Below are 8,352 nucleotides of genomic sequence, written 5' to 3'. Positions count from 1 at the left end.
TGACGTTCAGAAAAAGGTCTCACTACGCGTTCGTGTGCGTAAAGAACGAAGAATACGTTTTTACTCTTCACTCAAGGGCATCATTGAAATGCAACGAGTGCTGCTTCCTTTGGAATTCCGTTTATACCTTGTTCTTTTTTTATTCCTTTCGTGGGCATTCAAATAATTGACGTTTGATCTGTCGACACTTCACCTTAACGTCACTGCCGACGCGTTCCGCCCGTAGAGTCGACGCTTTCGCAGACATCTCCGTATTGTGACTGTAGATGTGACACCAGCGGCGCAGCCTTTACGTGTCATTGATGATGAGGTAAATTAGTGCAGCAGCGTTTCAACAACGGACACGGGAAAGGAACATACGCATTAGTCACGAATGTGTAGGATCCGGAAGGAATGAAGGAAAGCAATTTTGAGGGCTAGTTGCTTTGTCTGACACAACCTTAACGAAAACCAACAGATAATGAACCCAACGAAGGTGTACACTCTTAACCATGTCCTGCGCAAAGCACTGGATATAGCCAGGACATAAGACTTTTCCGCGTGGTTCCCTGGCTACAGCTAGCACGTTACCCGGGACATGATTAAGAGTGTAAGGGACGTTAATTGTACTGTTTTAAGTGCATTGCAGCTATTAATATAGATGTGAAGAAAGTAACGTGAACGAAAAGACAACTTGCCACCGGCAGGGACCGAACCTGCAACCTTCGGATTACTCACCCGATACCCTACCAATTGAGCTACGGCGGCGGTCGTCCCTTCGTCCACTTTGTCGAGTATGTAAGTGGCATTCGCGATGAAGTCGACGAGGGCACGACCGCCGCAGCAGCTCAGTTGGTGAGAGCATCGGGCGCGTAATCCGGAGGTTGCAGGTTCTGTCCCTGCCGGTGGCAAGTTGTCTTTTCGTTCACGTTACTTTCTTCACATCTATATCGCAATAACTGCAATGCACTTAAAACAGTCCAATTAACGTCCCCTATGCCTTCCTTCGGCTTTATTATCTGCTGGTTTTCATTAAGGTTAAGATCCGGAAGGGTATTACGTATATATTCTCTCGTCCTGCATGAACAAACAGAAGGGATGGCAAACAGGACACGTGCACATCAGAGGGCGTTGCGCAAAAACTCAAACTCCGAGTCAAGTGGTGCGACACTGCCTGTCTTTGCTCTTTCTTGAAGAAAAATATCTTCGTTGGCTTCTTACGCCCGCAATTTGCAACGACGTGCGATTTCCGATGGTATTTGCAGATCCCGATCGAAGGTTGTGAAGTCTGATAAAGCGACTCACTGAGTCACGTGTCCTAAACGACCTCCTTTACTTGCATACAACGAGCATTCGTTAGCACTGACTATCGTAGACTAAAGGTTGGTTTGCGTTGGCTAAATGATTGCTAATCTTATGGGTAATCTTAGGCTGTTACAGCATTAACATCGCCTTCAGACGATATCAATCCAATTTAGTTGTGTACCACTCCTTTTATAAAAAATGTTACCAGTCCGGAAGCGTTATTGCTGCTGCCGAGATTGGTTGTTTATTCAAGAGACTAACGCCACACCTACCCGCGGTTAACATTGGCTACCATATGAGCACTTTTAGCGTCAATCTTGTCAGAAAGGTCTGTAAGTGAGCCGTCTTTCGCAGTATATGACTCGGAGCTTGAATTCTTTCTCCACAGCATTTGGTGTAAACGCGTGTGCACAAGCCGTTCACGGTATATATAAATTGCTGTGCCGGTTCGCCATGGGGTTACAGTGCTTACGGTGCTCGACGGCTCACCCGAAAGTCGCGGGTTTGATCCCTACCGTAGTGGTCACGTTTCGTTGGAAGCGAAGTGCTAGAGGAACGCATACTCTGTGATTTCAATACACGTTAAAGAACCTCAGGCGCTGTACATTATCCGAAGCCCTCCATTACGGCATGCCTCTCAATCATATCTTGATTCCAGGGCTACCACTCAAAACTCCAGATAGTATGGTGTTGCGCCACTGTAAGCTCGAGCGCGAGTGTTCGATTCGATTCCCTGTCATGCGGCCCAATTTCGATGGTGGCGAAACGCAAAAAGACGTCTGTACTCAGATACACATGCACGTTACGGAACACTACGTATTCAAAATTTGTCCCCCTCCTCCCCTCCCCCCCCCCCTCCTCCAACCAGGGCGTGCCTCATGTATCGTGGGTTAGGTACATAAAACCCCTGAATTTAGTTTCTGAATGTACACGTGTGCTGTTTTACCATCGTTCTGCTTGTTCACTATATATATATATATAATACAAATTTAGACCCCTCCTCGCTATAAAGAATCTTGAGCATCGCTTGCCTGAGTATTCCCTTCCTGTGTCAGTGGTCTCGTTGTCGTCCTGATTTACCTCATCAGCTATGCAAAACAAGCTAGTCTAACAATTCTTCCTCGTGTTTTATGTCACGCTGAGGCCGCTGACGAGTGCCGTGTACACAGGTAACCTGTCAAGCGAGTCAGTGAAGCAGACGTGTGTTCCTGTTCTGGTCGCGTCCTGTTTCTTATTTTTATGGACAGCCGTAAATCAGTTCGTGTATATTATTTTGCAACTTTCGTTCGTTGTACGACAACTGCCGCATCGGTTTAACCGGAAAATTCGATATGGGTTTGAATGATAACACGGACAGGGAACAAATATCTCCGGTCTTCATTTTTGTGTGTGTGGGGGGGGGGGGGTCTATACACTTTGCTTACTTTTGATACTTACCGTTTGATGCGTAGCACAGCACTTCATATGATTAGAATTTCGTTGTTTCTTGTTCGGTGACTGACCCTACAGCTGCCATACTTAAATACTCAAATAGATCGCGGTATACTGGGATGGCTTCATACGCCGCTCCCATAGGCGTCAATTTCAAACACGCGAGTGACGTTTACATCAATTGGGCCCCAAGTATACGCGACAGCCGCGAGATACATATCTGGTTCACCAACATAACATAGCAGCCACGTATCCTCCTCGACTGGCCAATGGTGGATTTAATCGCTGTAAAATTCTTGCCGGACTCAAACGGAACATCGCCATCCCTGCTGCAATCGTACAATTGGCTTGAAAAATGACAAGTAGGGGAATTTAAGAAAAAGATATATTGCCATAGACTATAGTGTCAGAGGTTTAATTGAGGCCCCCGTCTCAGCTATTCTACACTATAGTGTAGAATCTGTATACAGATGCTTATCTCCGTAGGCTTTTCTATACACTGTACGTACAACTTAGTGTTCCATACAGCGTTGCTGTAGCTATGTGCAGTTGCAGGTTGTGCGGTGTTTTCCTAGGACGTAATGGTATAGCTGCGCGAACACGATGATGATTGTAGAAAAAAAAACACGTATAAATGTAGAACGATCATTCTGTGATGTAATAGGGGAAGTTCTAGCCTCTTGTTTTCTCACAACCCGCGTTCCATAATCTTACGAGGCCAACTGTAGGCTATCTGTGGCGACATATATAGCGCGTGCGAACGCAACCATGCTTTCCTTCTTCAGGCTTCTTTAACACGTGCATAGGGGCAAACATTATCCTTAAAGGGGCCCTGCAACACCTTTCTTAGTTATACTGGAATAGTCTCATTATTGACGTATGACTCTTCACGAGTCATATGCCGCAAAAATTTTTCGAATCTGTCAAGTCTAAGTGGTGTTACCAAATTATAGAGATCACGTTCCGCAGCTTTCTCCCCCAACTCAACGCCGCGAGCGCGCGGAGAGCTAGGCAGCGACTCGAGGGAGGGAGCGCAGACGAGCGAGGCTCCGCCCAAGAGCGCCGGCGGAAATTTTTTCTTCATTTTTTTTTCTCTGACGTCTGGGCGCAACCACGTGGTCTGTGCCGCCACTTCCGGTTGGCTTGCGTCGTTCTCGTCGAGCGGAGCCGATGTGTATCGCGCGTGCTTGAAAACTGCGCGTCGGTTTGGTAATGTTGGGTGTGCACCTCGAACGCCGTAGTGTTTTCATCGCTCTGCCAGCCATGGAAGCAAACCTGTGCGCTCGTTTGGGACGAATGACAGCTGAGATCGGTTTCGGCCCATACTCCGATACACCGCCTCGTAAGACGGCACTGGCAGACGACCCCGAAGCGCCGCCATTACCGGACGCCAGCATTGTTATCGGAGACATGCTGCACGGCTGCCTCAGTCGGTCGTGAGAACGTGCCGACGATGCAGTTCTCAGCTGACGAGGCAACACTCGAACGGCTGCCACTCTCAACGGCAACCGGCGATGGTCAAAAGCACAGAAATATTCACGTTTTCGGCACTGCGCATGACGAAGAAAACGGAACCACGCAACTACGAGCAGACGAGCTGTCGGTGAGACCGGAAGTGCTAATATTAATGTTTGTTTGGTGTTTTTAACGCGATAACAGAATATAAACATACATATTATCTACTTATTGAACTCAAAATTAACAACGAAAGTAATAATGAGGGTGTTATCGTGATTATAACATCAGCCAATGGTGGAACTGCCGACAATCGCGTCATATTTTGCGGACTAATACATCATTTGTCGAGAGAAGAGGGAGCGATTTTCAGCTGACTTTGAGAATTTATTGTAAATTCCAGGCCGTGCGCATCGCTATAATATTTGGCTCGCGTGTTCTCGGGAGCCTCGACTACCGATCGGCAGCGCTTTTTGAGCATACTCGAAAAGTGTTGCAGGGCCCCTTTAACTTATCCTCACTTACTATCAGTGTGTACATGCGTAAAGCAATGATAACTATCTTCTGACTGCAGGCCTCGTGGCCTACTTGCGCGACAACTTGTTTATTGTTATCGTGTCAGAGCTCGCTTGCCGCCGTTTTCGTCGTGTTGCTTAACCGCATCACCGTGTCGCGCTCTTTACATAGTCATTCTACAGTGAGAGAGGGGGAGGGAGAGTTCGTTATATCGAGTGATAGCTCATGCAGCGCTGCCCCGGCTTTACGACGCGCTCGGAAGCGGCGTAGACCGACACCTACAGCCGTACGCCAGAGCGAGTGACTCGCACACATTCCGGCGTAAGATGTGACGCCGCATAGCACGCAGCACGTTATGTCTTCTCTCGGTCACCGCGTGAAAACCCCGCGACTGTCTCGCACAATATACAATACTCTCCGCCGCGCTCTTTGCGACGTCGTAAAGATATATACGCGAGCATCTGCGCCATCGACGCAAAAATCGCAGAAACAGCGAGGCCTATATTTTTCTCGGTATGGGAAAAAAAAAAGAAAGCAAGTTTCAGGGCGCTCCGATTCCCAAGGTGTGGGTTCGAGCTTGTTGTGTTGGTACTCCGTGCTCTACTACCTCTTGCGCGAAAAATATTTCTTAGAGAAAGGACGAAACAGACACGGACAGGCGCAAACTTCCAACTGAATTTATTATCAAGGTGAGACATATATATACACGTTTAAATGCACACATATACGCTATAAAGTGGACGGGGGGATGGCCGCCGCGGTAGCTCAGTTGGTAGAGCATCGGACGCGTTATTCGAAGGTCGCAGGTTCGGTCCCTGCCCGCGGCAGGCTATCTTTTCGTCCACTTTTCTTTCTTCACAATTACCTTACATTTATTACTAAAAACATCCCCTATACTTTCCTTGGCATTATTGTCTGTTAGTTCTCCTTAATATTGTGTACAACAAAGAAAACGAGCCCTTGAAATTAACACTTCTTTCCTTCACACACACACACACACACACACATATATATATATATATATATATATATATATATATATATATATATATATATATATATATATATGCCGTTTATACAGCTGTTTATACAGCGACAAATATGCCGCTGTATAAACGTGAAACTGAAAACTGTATTGTGTATCCAAGAACTGATGCCCTTCTGCTTTGGTCTCGTATGAGACTGGCAGTATCGAAAATAAATAAATATATATATTTTTTTTTTCATCACTGCGCCCTTCCACCCTGTTGGCATATTTGCGCAGGCTTACGAACATTGGGCAAACAGGTCGCTGTTTGAACCATCACCTGCGCGTTCACTTGGAAGTTTGCGCCTGTCCGTGTCTGTTTCGTGCTTTGTCTAAGAAAAATTTTTCGCGAAAGAAGTAGTAGGGCTCCGCTTCCGACGTGAGAGCCGATGTTGCAGACCAGGTACTTAACTATATAGTTCTAGCTGTAACACGCTATTGCAAGTTATGCACTGCTATAACCGCATGTTGGCTTGGTGTCCGGCATTTACAAACGCGTATCCTTTCCTATACTCGAAATGACTTATAACACCAATGTGCAGCGCATGTCGACCTGAAGAAACTTTTGAACACCTGCTTCGCACTGATCCTCAGAACGACGTCCAGCGCGTCTTTTTAGTACAATTTCCTTAGTCGACTAGAGTGTAGCAGAAGATTATCTGTGGTGGCAGTTCTTGCTTGGATGCTGACCGCACCAACATGATACGGACACCGTGGGGAGATGGGTATCGAATCTTATCCTCAACCTCCATGGTTGCTACGGAGGGCTTTGCACATATTGCACAGAAATTGGGCAAATCCCACTACTCACCGCTTGTTCACTAAAAATGAAGGGAACAAATAGGACGCAAGCACCAGCTAAGATTTTTGGACATACGTAACCGATAATTGAGCCAGACGTTAATTGACCATCTGGATTAACCCAGTGATAACAAAGGGTCGGACGTTTCAGCTTCGATGGTCAACAATGTGTTCGGAGTGCTTAGACGGTGATTTGTTTGGTCTAAGTAGCCCTTAAAAGTGTTTAATATCAAAGAACATTAAAAAAAGTCAAAGAAGTTTCGAACAATCTTATATTTCGGGGTGAAATTTCTCGGCATACCCGGCGTCGTTGACAACTTCGTCTTTCCTGGGACAGATGCTGACACGGCAGAATTTTGTTATGCGCTAAGCAACTGCGTCTGACTGCGTAGTTCAAAAATTCACTGAGGTTATAACCAATGAAGTTGTACATTGTTGGCAATTTTATGTAAGCACAGAACTTGTTTTGCAGAACAGAAATTTAGAAGTTTAAAGCGGTTGCTTTATTGCCGGGAAAATGTGGCAACCGGCTATTAAACCTTCCGATACAAAGGACAGTTAGAACGTTAAAATACAAAAAAGAAAGCGTTATACACTTCCGTATTGCCGATATCACAGGCAATTTAGAGGCCAAATATTGAAGGTTACGCGCTGGAAAGTTTCCTTGCAGCAGCTGCGATATGTATTTACGTATATGTGTGTGGTGCATGTGCACTACATAGCATTGCGCGTCAACGAATAACAGCCTTCGAAAAGACCGTTTCTTTTTCCTTTTTTAAGCTTCCTGCGAAACGTTGCTGGTTCGTGTTGGTTGTTAACCTTGTGTGTATGGCATACGTTTTTTTGTTGTTTCTTTTTCGAATTCCTGAGTTTTTCATTCTGCTGAGACTCGCTAAGTGCAGAGACGCAAAACGAGCCTACACGTTTTGTTCTTTCGTTTTGTTTTGTTCCACGGGTGCATGGTTATCAATTGTCTGAAAGTCATTACCTGCTAGTCCCCTTTATCCTTTAAACGAGAGCACGTGTTGGAATCTGAAAGTCAGCTTAGACAGTGCTACAGGAAACCCCAGAGCCAAGCAGACAAAAGCGCAGCTGCCAGTCAAAACTCTTTCACTTACTCGAGCTATACGGGGGGTCGTCCATTGTTGGGAACAGCTCGTCAGCGCTTATTCACTCATAGGTGCCTACAGCGGGGACGAAATGTTAATGCTAATGAAATACTTTCTTTAAATGTGAACTACATTGCATACACATTGTGCGAACAGTTCTCTTTTGGCACACATTGTTGTGGCATATCAGGCAAGAAGAGTGGGTGTGAAATTCGTAAGAGTTTAGAGGGACAAAGGAGCAGAAATAAAGGGCTTGGCGACGCCCTTTCGCTAAGGTCGTTTCGCTCGCGGTCATTCACCTATCCTGCCGCTGCTAGTTGAGCATCTGTAGTGTGATTTCATTGCGGCATTTCCTACTGCCGTTCGCGTTATCCCCGCTTTGTTGTACGAATATATATCGATTGAAAGTACTCCAACAGTGGCTCGGATATCCAGATCAAGTTGACTGAGCTAATACCGAAGATTATCGAGCTTAGGATAGTAAATCTTACAACCATTGCCTCCTTCATCGTGCTCAGTAGCAGCGATGCGTTCGCTTATTTATTTCTCACATCCTAATTGTAACAATTCGATTCAGTTCTGTGAAGCACAATGCAACACCAGCACAGCAGCATATGTACTCTCTCCGAAACTGAAGCTCAGGGAGATCCTCCCGGCTATATCATAGTTACAGGACTACGGCGTCTCTCATTACCCTAATTACACCGAGCAACAATTTACAAGCACGAG

General features: G+C 45.9%; 1 non-coding gene across 1 annotated transcript; it reads right to left on the bottom strand.

Moving 5' to 3' along the window:
* Nucleotides 1-674: 674 nt before the first annotated feature.
* Trnat-agu (transfer RNA threonine (anticodon AGU)) lies at nt 675-747 on the bottom strand. The gene has a single exon. It is a non-coding gene; the product is annotated as a tRNA-Thr (tRNA).
* Nucleotides 748-8,352: the final 7,605 nt, after the last annotated feature.

Source organism: Rhipicephalus sanguineus, chromosome 3 (assembly GCF_013339695.2).
Source record: "Rhipicephalus sanguineus isolate Rsan-2018 chromosome 3, BIME_Rsan_1.4, whole genome shotgun sequence".
In the NCBI taxonomy this organism is placed as follows: domain Eukaryota; kingdom Metazoa; phylum Arthropoda; class Arachnida; order Ixodida; family Ixodidae; genus Rhipicephalus; species Rhipicephalus sanguineus.
This window is presented reverse-complemented; position numbering and strand designations above follow the sequence as displayed.